Genomic DNA, 21,650 nt, shown 5'->3' with positions numbered 1-21,650 from the left:
TTCACTGGGAAGGACAGGGGTACTCTGAATCTAAGAGAAGGCTTAGGGATTTCCTTCTTCCCCAATACAGACCCCTGGCTATTCCTCCTATTTTGGATATTGTGGATGATGTCTTTTCTTAGTCTAATTTAACTCCTGACTCCTTTCTTCCGGCCCCTGCTAAGCCTGATAGATATTACAGAATCCCTGACTCCCACCAGTTTCTTTTTAAAAATCCTACTGCTGATCCAGAAACCATTTCTCAGGGTCCAAAGGGTGTTAAGGCCGCCACTGCTAAGAACCCTATTCCGTCAGATAAGGATTCTAGAGCTTTGGAGAGATGGGGCAAAAAAGTGTACACTTCTGCTACTTTATCTATTAGGGCTTTAAATTGTCAATTTCATATGTTGAAATATCAGCAATACTTTTTGTCTGTTATGAAACAAAAACTGTGTACCATTTCTGCATGTGCAGACAATAAGGAATTACAAGATTTGATGCATGCTACTGAGCAGGTGGGGAAACGTACCTTACACTGTGGTTTTGATGTTTTGGAGGCCTCTTGCAGGGCGGCTGCCACTGACACAGTCATTAGAAGGCATGCTAGGTTAAAGGAACAAAATTTGCCTGATCAAGTAAAGGCAAAATTACTGGATGCTCCTGTTCAACATTATCTTTTGTTTGGGTCTAAGGCTGAAGAGGTTATAAAGAAAATGGAGGATAAGGCAAAATCCATGCAAATGGTTAAGGATTTCTTACAAGTTCAGCCTCCTAGATTTAGCAGAAATTGGCCAGCTGAAAATTTGTCCTTTCCCAGCTTGGACAGGCCTCAGAGGGGTAGGTATAGGCGCCCCAGAGGGAGGGCCCAAGCACAGACCTCTTCTAGACCTAGACAGTGGAGTGCTTCCACCCCCAGGGGTGGAGAAGATGGGTCTCAACCTTATAGGAAACCGGCTCAATGACTCCCCCTGCATGGCTCCAGGAAACCTCTCTCCTGGAAGCTCCTCTGGGAGGAAAACTTTCTCTTTTTCACCGAAATTGGACTTACATAACCCAAGACAAGTGGGTTCTGGATGTAGTTTTAAGAGGTTACAAATTCCACTTTCACACCTTACCAAAACCAAACGGATGGCCAGACCTACCAAAAACTCAATGGGCATAGGGCATTAAAACAGGTGAGGTCCCTCATGGCTATGAGGGCCATAGAACTGGTTCCAAATTCAGAGACAGGACAAGGCTTTTATTCAAGACTCTTTCTAGTTCCCAGAAAGCAAAATACTTGGAGACCTTTCCTGGAGATACCAAAGTTCAAGATGCTTACTCTGCAGCAGCTCCTGCCAACGTTGAGCAAAAATGCATGGAAGGTGACATTGGACTTGAAGGAGGCTTACCTACACATTCCTATCAGACAGGAGTGCAGAAGATACCTCAGGTTCAAGGCAGGCTCGAACATTACCAATTCTCTGCACTGCCCTTTGACTTGTCTACTGCGCCCAGGGTCTTTACCAAGTGCCTGGCACCAGTAGTAGCTTACTGCAGACTCAAGGGAATTCAAATTTACCCTTATCTAGACGACTGCCTTATTCAAGCAGACAGCAAGGACATTTTACTCCAGCACCTGGAATTTGTTCAGAATCTACTCAAGTACCTGGGATTCATTGTGAAAGTAAAAAAGTCAAATTTGGCACCCACTCAGATAACTTTCTTGGGTGCTCTTTTAAACACAACAACCCAGATGGCATTCCTGACGCCAGAAAAACTACAGCTGGCTTCAACTTTCAAAAACCTGGCGTTAATGTCTCAGCTAACTGCAATGAAATTCCTGCAGGCTTTGGGTTACATGGCTTCCTGCGTCCTAGTCGTACCATTTGCAAGACTGCATATGAGGAAAATACAATGATACCTAAAAAGCGTATGGTCCCAGCATTGTCACAGTCTGGAAACGGAGATTGTTGTCTTGCTTTGCCTGCAAAAGGAATTCAATTGGTGGGCCACGGCATGTCTTCAAAACAAAGGGAAAGCCTTCAGTCTACCTCCAGCCTACCCAAGTGATAACCACGGACGCCTTGGATTATGCATGGGGAGCCCACTTGCAGGGGAAAAGCCCTACAAGGTTTTTGGACTGAGGATCAGAAGCATCTACATATCAATTTAAAAGCGATGTTAGCTGTGCAGAATGCCCTCTTGGCTTTCAGGGATCTTTTACAGCCCAGGGCAGCTACTCATACTGACAGACAACACCACAGTTATGTGGTACATAAACAAGCAAGGGGGTTCACTCTCCTACCCCCTTTGCAGACTAGCCATGACTCTATGGAACACAGCACTAGCTTGCAAAGTGGACCTACAAGCTCAATTCCTACCAGGGAAACAAAACATTCTGAGCAGGAACCCGTCAGACCCACACGAGTGGATGCTAGACACCCAAATATTCAAGATGATTACAGAAGCCTGGGGCTGCGCGGACATAGATCTATTTGCATCTCCCACAACTACCAGTTAGACTTTTTGCACAAGGACATATCACAAGCTAGCATGGAAAGTGGATGCTCTCTTTCAGTTGGAGGAACCTCTCTGGGTATGCCTTTCCACCACTACCTCTTCTACCAAGGGTGTTATTAAAAATAAAACAGGACAAACCAAAGCTGATCTTACTAGCCCCAAATTGGCCTCGACAATTTTGGTACTCAACACTGATAAATCTATCCCAGGAACCTCCTTGAATTCTACCTCAGATTCCAAATCTTTTGTCTCAACATCAGGGCCAGGTCCTGCACTCTCATATCAAAACTCTCAGCCTGGCAGCCTGGCGTATTCAGGGTCTATAATTAATCCTACCCTTTCCAAACAGGTCATGGATGTTCTCTTAGAAGCCAGAAGGCCTAGCACTAGGAAATCTTATGAAGGTAAATGGAAGAGATTTTGCACCTGGATGCATGCTTAGGAATCATATCCTCACATTCCAAATATTCCATTGATTTTACATTATCTAACAGATATGTTGCATAAGGGTTTATCTTTTTCCTCCATAAAAATACATGCCTCGGCTATCTCTGCACATTATAATACAGATCCTCCAATTTTTTCACATCCACTTCTGAAATAATATCTCAGAGGAGCAAAGAATTTAAGGCCACCTAGGACTCCACCCATTCCTGCCTGGGACCTCAATTATGACCTGGAAAAACTTACTCTGCCTCCTTTTGAGCCTGCTGCCACATCTGATGTAAAGTATTTATCTTGGAAGACTGTTATCCTACTGGCTTTAACTTCAGCCAGGAGAGTTTGAGTTACAAGCGCTCATGGCTGTGGAACCTTACATTATTTTTCATCAAGACAGGGTTTCTTTGTGGACTAACCCTACTTCCATGCCTAAAGTGGTTTTTAAAGTGGCTTTAAACCAAACTATTCACCTGCCAACTTTTTTCCCTAATCCACAAAATAAGGGGAAGAGGATCATGCATTCTTTGGATGTGCACAGGCAGCTTCGCTTTTACCTGGACAGAACCAAGGATATCAGGAAAACAGAACAACTCTTTGTTTCTTATGCAGCAAATTCCCAAGGCAAAGCTCTTTCAAAACAAACCATTTCTAAATGGATTGCTCATGGAATCAGATTTTGTTACTCATCATGGAAAGCAAATCCCAGGAAAATTAGGACACTCTACCAGAGCTGCTGCTACTTCAGCTGCCTTTCTCAGGGGAGTCCCTACCAAAGATATTTTGGAAGCTGCAACTTGGAGTTCAGTGCATACTTTCTCTAAGCACTATAATCTCCCTCTTTATTCTAAGTCTAGGGCAGGCTTTGCTTCTGCAGTCTTGCAAGGCCGCCTAGCCGCCCCTTCTACTCAATAACCACCACCCTTTATCTCAGCTTTGGGATTCAACCCTACAGTGAAACACGATGAACGTAGTACAGTTGTGTACACTCACCATAAATGTAGATGTTAGAGTGTCTTCACTGTTGCAGTCTGGGTTACCCACCCTCCTGTCCCCTCTTATACTTTTATTGGTGTGGTTCCCTGCTTCACCCTTTTTCTGAGGTGTATTTGCTACAGGGTATGGGGTTTGTTGTATGTTACATTTTTTTTTACTTTTAGCCTTTACTTTCGGGCACCTGACATCTGGGGCAAGAAAAACTGGAGGGCATGGCGTCGGCTGGAAGCTTTGTACCCCTGGTGCTCTGACGTCAGGGAGGGTGAGTACACAGCCGGCGCCGGACCCAGACTTTGGGATTCTGGCTGACCCGAGGGCTGCCTGCCAGCAGGAAGAACCCTACAGTGATGACTGCAGCAGTGAAGACGCACTAACATCTACATTTATGGTAAGTTTACACAACTGTACTTTTTAGCTTATTCCAGTGCTTCCCATTGTATGCCATCCTTTCTTTCTGGAGGGTATGCTTGTATGTAGTGTAGTTAGAGTAAAGGAGGGGATGTTTTGGTCAGGGAAAATTTCACATGCTACATTAATGGACATAATTGTCCAAATCTGTCATGTTAAACACTTATTTCAGACACTAGAAAAATGAAGCTGTTACATCATGCAAAGTATGGAGCTGTTTTTTTTACCTGAAAGCATCAACTGTATTTAAAATATAGATTTTTTTTTGTCAAAATGTTAACTCAAAAGCCTTGTTTCAGAGATGTTACCTTTTTATCTATAGATTTCCTTTCTTGCTGAGCATTGAGTCTTCCCCTTTATCCAGCTTTACTCTGTTCATTTCCAGTTATAATGGTTATACACAGCATGGGGAACAAGCGCTGTCCTGTGGGACTATCCTGCAGGTAGCCATGAGCATTTTGTGCCCTTGTCAACATCCTGGCAGTGATGGTAACTAGTCCCTTCTCCCCTAATTGACAGGAGCACCGGTGTCAATTGGGCATGTTTTGGTCTACTTGTCTGTGCTTGTTTCCACACACACACACAGTTAAGGGTCCGAATGGAGCGAGAACTTAGCAAGCAAAGGGAGTGATATTGCTGAAATTTGATTCATCCTCCAGTCTTTGCGAGTACCTTCACAAAGTGGACCCTGTTTTTCACAAAATTTCACAAATAAGACACTGATATATAGACTGTATTTTATATAGCGTATATCGTGGACAGAAGTAGGTCAAACATTTAAGGTAACTGGGTGCACAAAACCCGGGATAAAAGTGCACAATTCTGGTAGGTGCACAGGTGCTACGACTGGAAAAAATGACAGCGTAGACTCCGCAAAATATGAAAACGTTCCTATAATGGGGCTAGGCCAGGCCCAGGGGGAGAATGGCCCCCTATTGTAGAAGGAAGTAGCACTCCACAAAAATCGCACACTGATGGGCCAAAAATGTCAGACAATAGAGGAGACTATTGATGAGAAAAATTACAAATTGTTACCATTATGCAAAAAGCCCAGAATTTCCAGATACACAAAATGAGCGAAATTAGAGGAAAGAAAAATGCTTCCACACGAAAGTGTCAGAAGCCTCAAATAAAAATTTGTTGCAGCAATTTTGTGAAAAACATCATATAGACAATAGACAAACTTTGCTCTGTTTGAAGAAGCATCCTGAGGTGTGAAAATATAAACAAAACCTATGAGTTTTGACAAGTATAAAAAAAAAGAAATATGGACATAGGAAGGGGCGATTTGATGTGGTGCAATATTTATGCAAAGTTGAAAGCCAAACTAGTTAATACAAAAAAGGCAGCCCCAAAGATGACAGAGAAATATAGGCAAAGGCATCCAGATATGGAACATTTCACAATAAAGAAAATAAGAGAATGTAGAGAGATAAAGAAAAAAAAAAAGTTATGCCTACTAAGTGAAGGATTTGGTGTAGGTCTAACGCAGGTTACATCACAGCATGATGAGACAAGTCCCCAAAATAAGGAGTAGGAAGATTAGGAGACCTCTGAAGAAATATGGACATGGGAATGAAAGATTTAATATGGTGTAATTATGCAAAGGAGAAAGCAAAACTAGTAAATACAAAAAGAGCAGCACCAAAGATATTTGAAGAGAAATGCAGGCAAAGGAATCCAAATGTGGAAAACTTTACAATGCGAAAACCAAGGCAAAGAAGAAAAGTAGAAAAGATTAGTAATGGCGAAGTTAAAGTAGTAGAAACTGAGGTTATGGAGTACCTGCAAAGTGAAGAATTTGGTGTAGACAATCTAACTCAAAAGCACCACAGCAGGATAGAGCAATAGACATCCAAATTAAGATGAAACCAGTGGAATGGGAAGGAACCGGTCAGGTGCCATATGATATTTTGGAGCCTTCTACAGGAAATCATTAATATTTGATTAAAAGCTGGACAGCAAAGGAAGGAACAGGAAACTGTGGCAACTCTGGAGCAGTCACTGTTGTGATAGACCAGTGAGTCCCTGTATTAGAGCAATTGATGACACAGGAAGAAATTTAAGTGTGCGCCACAAGAAGATGCTATAGATCTTTATACAAAGTGCCTGCAGAAAATGGAAAACAAAAAAAATGCTTTCAGTTTAGAAGAAAATGAGCTGAGAGAAGAGTTGCTTGATTTTACTAGAGATGTAGACATAAAGATCAGTTAGGTAGACTGAAGGTTAGTAAAACCCAAAAAGCAAGTAGAGGATGTATTGCTCTACACCTAAATTAATAACTGAACACAGGGTACTAAGGTAAAGGAAGGGGAGAAATCAAATGCCATAATGGAAGTATCTGATAGAGAAAACTATAAAGCAATTAAGTGTCACTGTTAGAGTATAAAAGAGGGAACAGATAAAAATTATCAGATGTGATGAAAGCAATGCGCAGTACTATAGTGATCAGGAGCTGTGCACTATTGCAAATTGACTAAAATATCAGCACAGGCAGAAAAACTTAGAAGATGCACAGATAAATACAAAGCAAAATTACAAAATAAGCAATGTATTGATGACCCCAGAAAGTTTTGTAGAGAATTGGGAAACAATGTAAAAGGAATTGAAAGACCACAAAAAAAAGAAATGGATACACTTTGGTGAAGTATTTATGAAGATCCTGTGGAACGTAAAGATGCTAAATGGATAGAAGCAAAAGAAAGTATTAGAAGTTCAAAGGTACAGGATATGAAATGGGATGGAGTAACAGCCAGAGAGTTTTTAACGAAGTTAAGAAAAGCCTCTAATTGGAAAACCCCAGGCCTAGATGCAGTACCTAAACTAATGGTTAAAAGTATTAACATCTTTGCACAAAGATTTAGCCATGAGTAACAACTGTCAGTGGTGCTGCGGTAGCGCTGTCTCCTCACAGTAAGACATCCCGTTCGATTCTCAGCTAGAGCATCTTCTCTCTGGAGACATGTGTGAATGGGCGTACCTTCATTGAAGGTTGTGCGTCAGGGCTGGCAACTCGGCACGTAAAAAATCTACTGCCAGTTATTAGCGGACCGGAGTTCCGCTGTGGCGACGCCTAACCGGGAAAAGCCGAAAGACACAACAACAACTGTTTATATGCTCACCCTGAACAGACACCAGCCTGGATAATAGGAAAAGCAATGCTCCTACTTAAGAGTGAACCTGCAAGCTACCCTAAAAATTATAGCCCAGTAACTTACATTCCAACTATGTATAAACTATACACCAGAATTGATGTAGACGGGGGCAATAAAGGAAAGTTATGTGGAACAAAGGATCACCTGTTGCTAAATGAGTCATAATGGAGAACTGTAAAAAGGGAAAGAATCTTCGTATAGTATGGATTGACTACAAAAAAGCATTTGATAGTATCCCACAGTCATGGATAAAAGTGCTTAATGTAAAAGATGCATCATACACTGATCAGCTACATTACAGTGACCGTGAAACAGTGGCAGACCACTTTGCAATTAAGCCATGATAAAGGACAAGTTATTCCAGGGATAAAAATTCAAAGGGGGGATATTCCAGGGTGGCTCCTTGTCACCGCTGCTATTCTGTCTTGCCCTTAACCCTTTAAGCTGTGTACTTTAACAGATGGCTATAATTTGGTTCCTAGAAAACAGTGTAAAGACCTCACATATTTTCTCTGATTTAAAACTGTATAGCTCATCAGATGAGGAACTGAAAGCACAACTGCAAGTCCATTCTTTTTCAGGTACAAGAGTGAGGTTTAGTCTTGATAAATGTGCAAAAGCAACCTTTAAAGTAGGAGAACTGCAGCACCAAGAAAACATCAGTTTGGTACAAGAATGTGATATAAAAAAGCTTGAGCAAGAGGGGGGGTGTATAAATGTTTGGGAATTTATGAAGGATCAACAGTAAAACATGAACAAATGCGAGTAAAACTTAGGAATATTTTAGAAGACATTGACATCTGGGAACAAAATTCATGCTATAAACCAATTTGCTCTTCCTGTCCTAACCTAAGTTAATCTGAGGATATTTGTACTTGGGTTGAACTATAGACATACCCATATCAAAGGAGATTGTCACTAGGCCGTAAAATTCAGTTAAATCAGCAAACCCTGGAACTTTTTTGTGTGAAGCCATGTTGAGCGAGGTTCATTAAATATTTTTGAAAGTTGACACCTGTCAACTCTTCCCCACCAGTTGTATTGTTTGTTGGGTCCCCCTTCTGAGTGGAATTGTCTGCATGCTTCCAACTAGCAGAAACAGTGCCAGAATACAGCAGGTTATTAAACTAAGTGATAGTAACTGAAATATGTTTACTGCAGTATACCCAGAAAATGCCTGGAATATTATCAGGTCCCATACCACCACCCTGTTTAATGCAGCTCAAAGATGCTCTCACAGGGGTTAAATTGAAGACTGGGCGCACAATCATCTTTTAAAATTCTAATATCAAATGTCATAATATAGCATCTTCTGGCAAGAAGTAATTTTAGTAGCGCTTTTACAATAGCAGTTAGCACTTTAGTTATGGGGTGCTGATTCATATTAGTCTAACTTTCAATTAAGACTGTTTTAAAAGCTGAGGCCTTTGCCTATCCATGCTTAATGAGAAATGGTCAGGTTGAGGAGATGCACTTCACACTTTCTCTTACCTGGTAAGCATGCAGTCTGAATTATGTCATCTGTGAGTAATTACATTTTTTTCCACTATGCTGTTTAGGTGGTGTTGCCCTTACAGGAGTTTTTAAAAGGCTACTTCCAAGATCATTGATTGTATAGGGTCTATATTATGTATTCAAAGCTTCAAAATTTCGAACCTCATATGTTTGACAACATATGAGCAAAACTTGAAACCTCAAATATATAAAGTAAAAAAAAAAACTCACTTTAACACTCTGAGCAGGGGGGCAATCCCCCTGTGCCCCCCACACACCCCTACTTAAATATACCAACTCCGAGACCGCACTTCAGTGCAGAAAAGGGAAACTTTCCCGTTCTGTGCGTACGGAGCCGTTGCCTTTCACCTTCGAACTTTTCAAAGTTAGATCATATGGTGTCGACCATATGACATTCGAACTTTGAAACGTTCGGCAATTTATTTCCTGTCAAAGTTGAGGGAAAGCAAATGACTGACCAACACCCCTTTTTAGATTGTTGTGGCTTGTCACTCGGATTGCATGAATGCTATGATGCCTGGCTATGCTTTGACTGCATTTTCATCTGTGATTTCGAAAAACGATATTAAATTCAAACGAATGAAAAAACAAGAACCACGGCCGGACTTCAGAGGAACGTACTAAAAAACTTTAATTTAAACGCTTACAAATAAAAGTTACGTTTTTCGTCCTGTTTGCATACAGGACTTCAGAAAAATGACACAGTTAAAAAACTTCAAAGTGTAGAATTTATACACTGTTTATAAAAAGCGCAAAATTCTTAATTGGTGCTTATCTTCTTAAAGACATATTTAAACATATATATGTGTTGACAAAAAGACAAAACAGAAAGAGACCGGACAGCTTCAATTTATATTAACAACTTTAAAAATCGCTTTATGTAAAAATATGTATATACATGTGTATATGATTATATACGCATATACATATTATTATTATTATATTATATCTCAATAGGGAAAAATTGTGTGAAGTATAGATATTTATAAATATTTCTCACATTATCAACATTCGAAAGCCAAATAATTTAATATTTCCTATTATCTGAAATTGTCTATTATACGGAAAATTAATTAAATGAATATTTGGTAAATATTTAAATATTTAAATGAATGTGTGCAAATATGCATGTATAGATCTGTATATATTTAAACATATAATATATCTCTTTGAATATTTATTAAAATTTTTATTAAAAATATTAAAAATGTTAAAAATGTTTAAATTCAAAGGTATGTTGTATGGACATACTACATATTTTTCTATCATATATACACATACATACTTCTACCCCCCTCACACAAACACATGCATGCCCATATACATATACACACCTGCATACACAAACACACAGCCACAACGGACTCACACCCCCACCAACACAACCTCCACCTCACTTAATACACGATATATAAAAAATTGTGTAAATGTCATGTGTTATATAAATTTATAACTTTTATAAATTTTACAAATTTATAAAATGTGAGATGTAAGATATTAAATAATAAATTATCGAATATATAAAATATAAGACAATTGTAGTATACAATAAAATATATACAAATCGTGCCTTTGAATGTTTGTGCACAATCTGAACTTAGATTTCAATAAAAAAATTTTAGAATACTCGAAAGTTCTATAGTAACAATTCAATTATTAACCATTCAATACATTATAACACATTACAATAAAAAACTTTTTTTGTCGATATATATATATATATTAAATATTTATTTAAAGGACTGTTTAAATCTTCAATTGTTAAAAATAATATTGAAGATTATATTTTATTATATTCTATATTTTATTATTGTTGGAAAAGCTTTTATATATTATAAACTATCTTTCTAAACTTCTCAACCTCAATAGGCACATTATGGAACATTTATCATTTAAACCTGGGTTCACAAAGGCATTCAATCTAAGTTGCCAAATCAGTTCCATTTTCTCCAATAGTAGGGTAAATGGCCCACATCTATCATCTTGTTGGATTTGCTGAATTATCTTTCATTTGAATTTATGTTGGGGATGCATTATAGTATGCATTGCCAAGGCATTGTCCTCCCTTTTATGTATTATACTTCTCAGGTGTTCAGATATTCTATCCCTTAATCTTCTATCTGTTTTACCTATATAAAATGAGGGACATGCTTGGCATTTTGAAACATAAACTACTCCTTTTGTATTACAGTTGAAACTGTCCTTCAATCTAATCGTATAAGAGTTGATAACTGTATTAATACCCTCATCTATTATATAGCAATAGGGACAGTAACCACATTGTTTCATACCTATATTTCTATTTATACATTTTCTTTTTCTTTGAAAAATTTCTCTAACTAATACCCTTTCTCCAGATCACCTTTGGTATGAAATTAAAAATGGTACTTAAATCCATTTCATCATTTAGTGAGGACCAATTTTTGAAAATTATTTCTTTTATATCCAAATAGATGAAAAACTCATAATGCATGCCGAGTTGAATTCAGTTTGAATAGGTACATTCACTACCTGATCTAGATTCAACTCACTTATGTTCACTTCTTCATTATAAGAATTTACCTTAGTAATAAAAACCATTCTTTCTTTTTAATGTTACTTCTTGAATTAAATCATCTATCAATTGGATGGGATAAGCTCTGTTGAGAAACATTTCCTTTAATAACGTACATTCTTTTTGAAAATTCTCATCAATAGATATCATTCTTGCAGCCCTTACTAATTGACCTTTTAAGACTGAACGTTTTTGATGGAATGGGTGGGCACTAGAAAAATGTAAAAATTTATTTGAATATGTTGGTTTCCTGTATAATACCGCTTCATAGCACCTATCAGCATTATTTTTTGATACCTCCACATCCAGGAAGACCATAACATTATCATTGAAGGAATGGGATAATTCTAAAAATGTAGTTGTATTATTCATCATATGAATCAATTCTATTGCTTCCACTGATGACCCATCTATGATTATAAAAATATCATCGATAAACCTACCATAAAATTTGACTATCTTTGAACAATGCATTTGTGAAGATACATGTGGTCTCCCAATGTGCCAACACCATGTTGGCATAACTAGAACCACATGGTGAACAAATTGCCACTCCTCTCTGTTTGTAATATTGTTTGTTAAATAATATGAAGTTATAAGACAAAATTATGTCCAACAACTCCTGAACTAGGGTTATCTCTGTCTGGGGTGCATTCAATTTGCTCATTCTAGAGATTACCCATTCAATACCTGTTTGTTGGGGGATACAAGTATATAAGTCCTTTATATCCATTGTTACAAAACTATACTGTTGTGAATAAGAAAAATTATTCAGACTGACTAAGAGAGCCCAAGAATCCTTTAAAATCCATGACTCTTGTATTACATATTTCTTTAACATCGAATCTACAAATTTTGCACATGCATAAGTTGACTAATTTCTACCATCGACTTTGGGTCTAAATGGTGGATTATGAAGGCTCTTATGTATTTTGGGGACTCCAAATATGTATGGTGTTCGAGGTACCAGGATAGTTAAATAATTATAAGTATGCAAGTCTATTCTGGCCTCTATGAATAACTCATTGAGAAATCCTTTTATGAACTGGTTCGCCTTATTGTATTCATTGAGTGATGCTTTATATATGCATCACTTTCCAATATAGTCATAATGCGATTTTCATAATCTGGTAAATCCATGAAGACCAAGCCTCCGCCCTTATCAGGATTCATAATCCTGATGTTAGCCGACATTAAAGCCTCAAGGTCTTCCCTTTCTTCCTGAACTAAGTTATTAATTCCTTTGAACTTACCCTTACTTAACTTTCTTATATCCAATTCACAGACCTTCTCGAATATAAAAAGAACATTTTGTAAAGGAGGATTATAAACACTAGGGACTCTAAACCCAGAATTTTGTGATGCTTGATTTCCTAATAACAATTTCAAATTTAGTTTTCTGACAAATAATTTCAAGTCGCAAATTGTTTTAGATAAATCCATCTTAGATGATGGAACAAAAGTTAAGCCCTTTGATAGGGTTTCTGCCATATGATCCGAGACCTGAAATGACGAATAATTATATTTAGTGAAATCCCCTTTTCGATTTTTTACTAATATGGGGACCAAACATTGGTTAAATTCATTTGTCATCTCCTGTTTCGGTTCTTCCTCTTGTTCCATTGTTTTTTCTGATTGGGTTTCTGAAAACCCTGATTGTTATTCGATTTGGCTGTGTTACTTGAAGGCCCTACTTCCAGATTATTCCGTTCCTTTAGTCTTTCACTTCGTCTTACTTGATCATTATGCAATTGGTCATCATTTGCTTGTTGACAAAAGTTAGAAGATTGGTCTTGATTACTTGCTGACAACATATTGTGCCTAGCGTTGATCTCCTGATTACTAGGATTACTAGAATTGGTCTGATTGACCATAGGCCTCAATCTTGTCTGTGATGTCGGAGGTGGAGGATATGCTCTACCTTCATTATATTGCAGCCTATCCCTGTCCAATTTTTTAGTTTTTGTGTACCTAAGCTTCTCAATATGTTTTTCGATGCTTTGGAAACACCTTAAATAGTCATACTTATATCGAATAAAGTCATTATGTTGTCTTATAGAACCATCTAAATGTTCAATATTTTCTCCCAGTTCTTTAGCTTGTATAGTATAATGTTTCATCATAATTTCCATCAATTGTATGCCTTGTTGATTAAAGGCCTTTATGAGGTCTTTATGAAATTCGGAACCAGTGACCAAACCAGTGGGATAATGCCAAGTTCTTAAACCTTTAGGAACTATATTTGCTTTAATACATTCTTGAAAGTACTCTATCTCAAGATTGAGTTTCTTGTATTTTAGCATGCTGTTATCCAAATTATCCAATATATTGGCCAAAAGTGGGCTGTCATTATGTTCCATTCCTATCTCACTATTTGAATGTTCTGATGTATTTAAGCCCACTGGTGTTATTAACCAGTCTTTTAAGTTTGGAATTTGTGTTCCCATAGGTAATGTATTAATATTCATTTGATTCTGTGTACCCATTCTCTCTATCACTGGTATGATATTCCCTACATTTGTATCTGCTTCAGTTTGTGGAGAGGTGATACTGTTATTATTGTCATTAACTTTTGATGTTAAAGATGTCGCCACACAAGGTATCTGTAGCCTTTGCCCCATATTAGGCGTATTGACAACATTTAAAGAAGCATTAGATGCATTGAGAGCATTAGCCCCCATAACAGTACCTGTTTGTATTATGTTTCCTTCATTTCCAAACAAACTCCCCTGCGATCGTGTTGGTAGTTGTCTCCAATACATCCCTCCGATCTCGCTGTCCGTTTGGGATGTAAGAGATTGAAAATGCGTCCAGTCTCTCGTTCATTGACTCTACCTTCTGAGATAAAAAAGCTATAAGTTGCGTTAATTTGTTCATTCCGTCATTCTGAGTTTCCATTTCTGTAGCTCTTAGGATTTCCGGCGTTCCCTGCAAAGTGTCCTCAGCCATGTTAGCACAAACAAACTTCGAAAAACGATATTAAATCCAAACGAATGAAAAAACAAGAACCACGGCCGGACTGCAGAGGAACGTACTAAAAAACTTTACTTTAAACGCTTACAAATAAAAGTTACGTTTTCAGAAAAATGACAGTTAAAAAACTTCAAAGTGTAGAATTTATACACGGTTTATAAAAAGCGCGCAAAATTCTTAATTGGCGCTTATCTTCTTAAAGACATATTTAAACATATATATGTGTAGACAAAACAGAAATAGACTGGACAGCTTCAATTTATATTAACAACTTTAAAAATCGCTTTATATGTAAAAATGTGTATATGCATGTGTATGATTATATACACATATACATATTGTTATTATTATTATATTACATCTCAATAGGGAAAAATTGTGTGAAGTATAGATATTTATAAATATTTATCTCACATGATCAACATTCGAAAGCCCAATAATTTAATATTTCCGATAATCTGAAATTGTCGATTATACAGAACATTAATTAAATGGATATTTGGTAAATATTTAAATATTTAAATGAATGTGTGCAAATATGCATGTATAGATCTGTATATATTTAAACATATAATATATCTCTTTGAATATTTATTAAATTTTTTATTAAAAATATTAAAAATGTTAAAAATGTTTAAATTCATAATCATTTACACATGTATATACATATTTTTACATATAAAGCGATTTTTAAAGTTGTTAATATAAATTGACAACTTTAAAAATCGCTTTATATGTAAAAATGTGTATATGCATGTGTATGATTATATACACATATACATATTGTTATTATTATTATATTATATCTCAATAGGGAAAAATTGTGTGAAGTATAGATATTTATAAATATTTATCTCACATGATCAACATTCGAAAGCCCAATAATTTAATATTTCCGATAATCTGAAATTGTCGATTATACAGAACATTAATTAAATGGATATTTGGTAAATATTTAAATATTTAAATGAATGTGTGCAAATATGCATGTATAGATCTGTATATATTTAAACATATAATATATCTCTTTGAATATTTATTAAATTTTTTATTAAAAATATTAAAAATGTTAAAAATGTTTAAATTCATAATCATTTACACATGTATATACATATTTTTACATATAAAGTGATTTTTAAAGTTGTTAATATAAATTGAAGCTGTCCCGTCTCTTTTTCTGTTTTCTCTTTGTCAACACATATATATGTTTAAATATGTCTTTAAGAAGATAAGCGCCATTTAAGAATTTTGCGCGCTTTTTATAAACACTGTATAAATTCTACACTTTGAAGTTTTTTAACTGTCATTTTTCTGAAGAAGTCCTGTATGCAAACAGGATGAAAAACGTAACTTTTATTTGTAAGCGTTCAAATTAAAGTTTTTTAGTACATTCCTCTGCAGTCCGGCCGTGGTTCTTGTTTTTTCATTCATCTGTGATTTGTCAGGACACACAACATAGCACGATGTAATAGCAAAGGTTTATCAATTGATCACTGTTGATGTAGCTTTTGGATATATTGGCTGTATGTATAGCACATATAAAAAAGCTCATTTTGGCACAGTCCCTCATGTCTGTACTTCCACAGAGCATGTGTGCTAGTATAAAAGATAACATACAGGTGTGAAATTTAAGCACTTGTTGGGAGTTCAGTCAAACTCTAGTCTACACTGCAGCTTCAGTTTGAAATTCTGTTAGGACATCTACTTCTGAACAGAAGAACCCCTTGAGGACCTTTTGTTTTAATTTTAACTACAGTTGTAAAATTGGCAGAAAAGGATAATGTCTGTGTGGTATACAAATCCCTTGCAAGGATTTTCATATGGTTTGTCTTTTTTGGTTTGGGGGGAGTCGCTTGACATGCACTTTTGCAAGATTTTGACATATTTTCACCCGAGACCATCCTTGGCCTCTTTGAATTGCTGTGGTTATCCAGCAATTTAAAGCACCTGCTCATTCCTCTGTTGAAATCTGTGCTCTGTCGTATTTTAATTCTGAAATTACCCTGCTTTTATTTTAGCCTCTTCATTGATTACAGAAGTTTTGTTTTTAATGGACTGTCTTGAGACTAACATTTTTTAAAACTGAGCACTTTTTTTTTCTTTAAAAGTAGTGTAAAGTTAGTGTAAAAGTAAGTGTAACATTTTCTGTGGACTGGCATAGTGTTTAAGTGCTTTTTACTGTGTTTTTATTTTTTTTCAAAAATAACTTGTAGACTGGTAGTGTTTACCAGCAATTGCTTCTACCACAGCAGGCTAGTAATTTGCCTCCGTCACAGATGGGTGACCCTGCTGTGGTCATTTGTTGTACCTCATATCACTCCTCTTTTACCCCAAATTCCTTTGGTTTAGCACCTACAACCAATATCGACTGGGTTTAGCCACGTCCACTGCAGCTGTTGGGGTCCTCTTAGTGGGCAAGGGAGAGTTAGTTGGTCCTGGGAGAGTGAACAGGAATGATTTTCCTTGTGTCAGAATGCTGTGCTCATCCTTGGGGAAGCAGCTGCTGCCATTAGTAACACATTTGGCTCAAATTTTCCTGACAGAAAACCAAGTGTGCATCTACTTCCCAAATGTCTTTGGATAGGTGTAATTTACTGGGTCTGACTCTGGGTTTAATTCAGCCAACTGTAGCTAGTAGTTTCTGGTAAAATAAGGGGCTACTCTTTTTCTGAAGAGATTAAAGATTCTGAATCTTTACAGTAATATGGAGGGTTTTTCCTCAGATTTTTGATTCAAACCCAGGAGAGCTCAGTTTCTGATTCTCCTTGTGGTGGTTTCTTTCTCAGACTATTGCTAGAATATGCCATTGTTTTCAGTGAGAGAACATTGAGGTTTCTCAGTCCCTCAGAATATTCTGAGAGTTGTTACAGAAGGATTTTCCAGCACTACCACCCATTCCTCCTGTTGCATTTTTAGAGGATTTGTTGCTGCCTGCAATTTTCCTGATAGCATCCAGCTGTCCCTGGAAAGGCCGGTACAGTTCCTCAGTCTGTTTTTATACACTGTTCCCAAACCTGACCCAGCAGCTATAGCTTCAGCTGATTCTCCTCCTGCTAAGCACTTAATTCCAGTCCTAATGCTTCTGAGAAGGATTTTCTTAATTTTGAATTGTCAAGCTCGTATGTTTGTGCTGACCAATTGTGAAAGCACAAGGAATACTTTATCTGCATTTTCTTGAATATATCTGCTTTAAATAACTTCATTTTTTTTCTATTGCAAATGTCACTACTCATTGTTCGCAGTGTGTGTGTACTTGTTCCTGGGCTATGACTTCTGGTGATACTTTAGAGGTTTGCATGGATGCATACTCAGAACCTCCCAGATAAAAAAAGACATTTAAAAAGAAATGGCAAGGGGGTTACAAAAAGTCTCAAACCTCCCAAAACCAAGGACAGTCCACGTTTAAGAAATGTTGACCCCTCCCAACCTAGCTGCCTTAAGTCTGAATCCCCATTTTTCTCTTTGGCAACAGACTTCATACAAATGAGTTCTGAAAATCATTCAGGGTTTACGGATGGTTGTGGGAGGAAATTCCTCCTTTCCAAGGGCATTTCTCATCCTCCAGATCACTTTCCTTCTCTAATCACATGCTTTCCCCAATGAGTGATAGAACCAGTCCCTCCTCCCCAGCTGGTGAGTGTTTTATTCAAGGATGTTACTAGTGCTAGAATGCTTGGAGACCTGTTCTGGATCTTTCTTTCCTAAATTGGTTTGTGATTGTGCCCACATTCAAAATACCACTTCACAATCTGTTGACTTTTCTCTGAATAGTTTCCTGATAAACACCATCACACCTATTTATCCAGAGTTCGAATTTAAGGCTTTTTGTGCTTGATCACACTACCAGTTCTCTGTTTTGACCTTTGAGTTAGCCACTGCAGCAGGAGTTTTCACAAGGTATCTAGCTCTGGTTATAAGTTCATGACAGGCTATAGGGAATCGTACCTTTCAGCTGTCCCGATTTTTGCTTCATATTTTTATTCCTCATAAAATTTTTAGTTTTACTGAAGATTGTTACTAAAACATTCATTTCTGTTTGACTTCATATCCTTCAGACAATAAATGCTGATGCGCAATCCTGTTCTAGCAACTTTTTGTCCTTATTTTCGGCCCTTCGTGTTCAACTTGTCCAAATTTCATGCACTGAGGTTGAGTGTTATGCAGGGTATCCACATTTTCCATATTTATATGACTTGGTTATCTTTGCAGAGTCTTTTTCAAGGTGTGTGGAATCTGAGATCTTTCACAAGCTTGGATTCCAAGAGGGCATTGACTTCACACAGGATTGTGTTATGTTTCTGGAATGTCATCTAGACATCTCAGTTCAAAGAACTTTTCTTCCACGAGAAAGATTTGCAGTTTGTTTACTGGGAAAAGTCCATTGAGCCTAAAATGAGCCAGTTTTCAATGGAGGCCCAGGGAGAAAAGCTCTGAATATAGTTGTCAACAAAAATCGGTGAATTAAAATGAAGTTGTACAATATAAATCAACAGTCAGTATACAGTTTACAATAAAAGTCAGCAATAAGACCATTCTAAAATGTCAGGATAGAGTCAAAAAGTTTGAAATTTATACTTTTATGATGAAAAACAAGGCAACGGCAAAGTGGATGAGGAAAACTTTGAGAGGAGTGTTATGGAGTATTCTTAGATCATAGACAGTAGTTGATAAAAGAAATGCAAGCTGGAGTGTAATTTTATAGGGCAGAAATAGGGAAATAGTGTGTCACGTGGGGTGGGAACAGGAGCATTCCCAGTGGGAAGAGAGGTGAGAGTGGAGAAGGTTCTTAAAGGAGAGATTATGGGTGGTATGAATGAGTGGGGGAAGGGAATTCCATAGTTGTGCTAGCGAGAAAAATAGAAGTGTCCCTGGAGTTTGTGTGGGCTTGTGTACTTTAGGAGGTTCTGGTTGCTAGAACTAAGTAGTCTGCTGGGCTGGTGTATTTGGAGGGTGGAGGAGAGTGTGGGGCAATTTGAAGGTTGAAAGATTCTATGGACTGTGGAGAGTTGTATATAGGAAAGAGTTTGGGAGTTCGACCAGTTCAAGGAGTGGAGAGCTTTGCAGTGGTGGGAGGAGTATTTGGATCCAGTAGCAAACTTAGCGATTTTGTTGTAGCAGGCAGCTAGTTTGGACTTTGGGGAGGATTGAAGACTGCTAAGGAGAGGGGCACCATACAGAAGGGAGCCTATGAGATAGGTAGAGGGTGTGTTTGGTTGAAGGGGTAAGATGACAATTGTGGCGATAAGGCATACCCAGTTTTTGATGAGTTTTCCTAATATTAGTTTGTAGGTGGATGTCAAATTTTAATTGGTTATCTGTGAGTACTCCCAAGACGTTTAGAGTGGGGAACTATTTCAGGTGGGGTTGTTTTGGCTTGTTACTGAGAAAGACATCGATTTTGGAAGATGTAGAAGAGGTAAATAACATGATCTTAGTTTTTGAAGGTTTAAGAGCAAGGTGATTAAGCGTCCAGGAGAAAGCTTCTTGAGTTAGTTTCATAAGTGTAGGAAGGGTTTTGGCAGAACAGATAATTGTGGAATCAGCGTATTGGACCAGTTTAGCATTGGGGATTCAGTGATGGACGTCATTAATGAAGATTATAGAGCCTTGTGGGACACCTGTGATAGTATGAAGGAAGAGGTGGAACTTTTCCATTTGACAGGTTGCTGGGAGTTTTAAAAGGTAGCTGAAAAACCAATTGATGGAGGATGAGGAAAGATTCAGATAGGATAGCTTGGATAGGAGACGTTTATGTGAAACTGTATCAAAGGCTTTGGATAAAAGTAGGAGGAGGGTTGATGCAATGTTGGAGTCATGATTGTGGTTGATGATTTCAGGTTAAGGAAAGGAGGGCTGTCCTGCTATGCTGGGGTCTGAAGCCATGTTGTGTTGGGGTAAGTAGTTGATTGTCTAGTAGAAAAGGGTAGGGGTTGTAGGTGGATACATTTTTCAAGAATTTGAGATGGGGGATAAGATGGCTATTGGGTGGAAATTAGAGATTTCTGTATTGCCTCCCTTGTGGAGGGGAATAATGAAGGCTTTTTTTTCCCAGAGGAGAGGTACATACGCTTCCTGAATGGAGCAGTTTACTAGGATGGGAGGTAGAGCTATGCCATCGGCAGCTAGTTTAAGGAAATTGGAGGGAAGCTCATCTGGGGCATTTGAGCATGGTTTTAATATTTGAAGGAGTTTTTTTATGATACTAGTTGTAATAGGTTTGAATAAGAAAGGAGGGTGCTGAGTAGGGTTAGAATTAGAGTGGGTTGGTATTGATGGGGGAGATGGGGATATGCCTGAGTTGTTATTAGGGAAGGTTGTGGTAAGTTTGGGTATTGAGTCAAAGAATTATTTAAATTGTGTAGCTAAGGAGAAATCTGAAGAAGTAGGATCAGGACAAGGATTGCCTTTTTTACCAGGATGAAGCAGGTTAGCGATGCTGCTCCAAAACTTTTTAAGGTTTGATTTATTATTATTTTGTAATTTTGTGTAATAGGTTTTTCTGTACATGTCAATTGTTTTTACTCTGTTTCAGAGTTGTCTATAGTTGGTCAAGTTATTGGGAGCCTTATGTTTTTGTCAGGTTTGGTTTATTGCGGAGATGTATGAGGGGAGACTGTCTTGTTTAGCCATAGGGCAGTCTTAGCTTTGACGCTTTTAGACCTAAGGGGAGCATAGCTGTTGAGCAGGTTAAAGAATTCAGAATTGAAGTAGGAGACTGCGTAGTCTAGAGAGGGTTTTTAAAGGGTTCCAGTTATGTTTTAAGGTATTAGAGAAGGTTTGAGCATTGAAATTTGAGGGAATGGGCTGTGATGATATTATGGTGTAAGTGGAGAGAAAGAGGTGTATGCCCTGCAAAGGCAGGGAGATGGTCACTAAGTGGGTCAGGTATGGTACCTTTATCAGAGATGCTGTGGGGCTGGGGAAACTAGTATCCAGTCTAGAATAGTTCCTGAGATGGTATCTTTAGCAGGTCTAGCAGGAGAATCTGTTGAGTGAATTTATACAGATTTATATTTTGTGAGGCTGTGGGAGAGTTTACAGAAAACCAGTTAAGTGTCACCAAGGAGTATACTCTCATTTTGTATGTTAGTTGAGATCCAAGAAAGAATATCCTCAAGAATGGGGGATAT

The 21,650-nt window shown here is 37.6% G+C and overlaps 1 protein-coding gene across 6 annotated transcripts in view; it reads left to right on the top strand.

Moving 5' to 3' along the window:
* The window catches only part of ELAVL2 (ELAV like RNA binding protein 2), a 1,537,668-nt gene that overhangs the window by 1,242,327 nt on the left and 273,691 nt on the right, over positions 1 to 21,650 (top strand). The window lies entirely within an intron of this gene.

This window comes from Protopterus annectens, chromosome 2.part0, assembly GCF_019279795.1.
Source record: "Protopterus annectens isolate FY-2018-M chromosome 2.part0, PAN1.0, whole genome shotgun sequence".
Taxonomy (NCBI): Eukaryota; Metazoa; Chordata; order Ceratodontiformes; family Protopteridae; genus Protopterus; species Protopterus annectens.
Note: the sequence above shows the minus strand (reverse complement) of the source record. Positions and strands in the feature narration are given on the sequence as shown.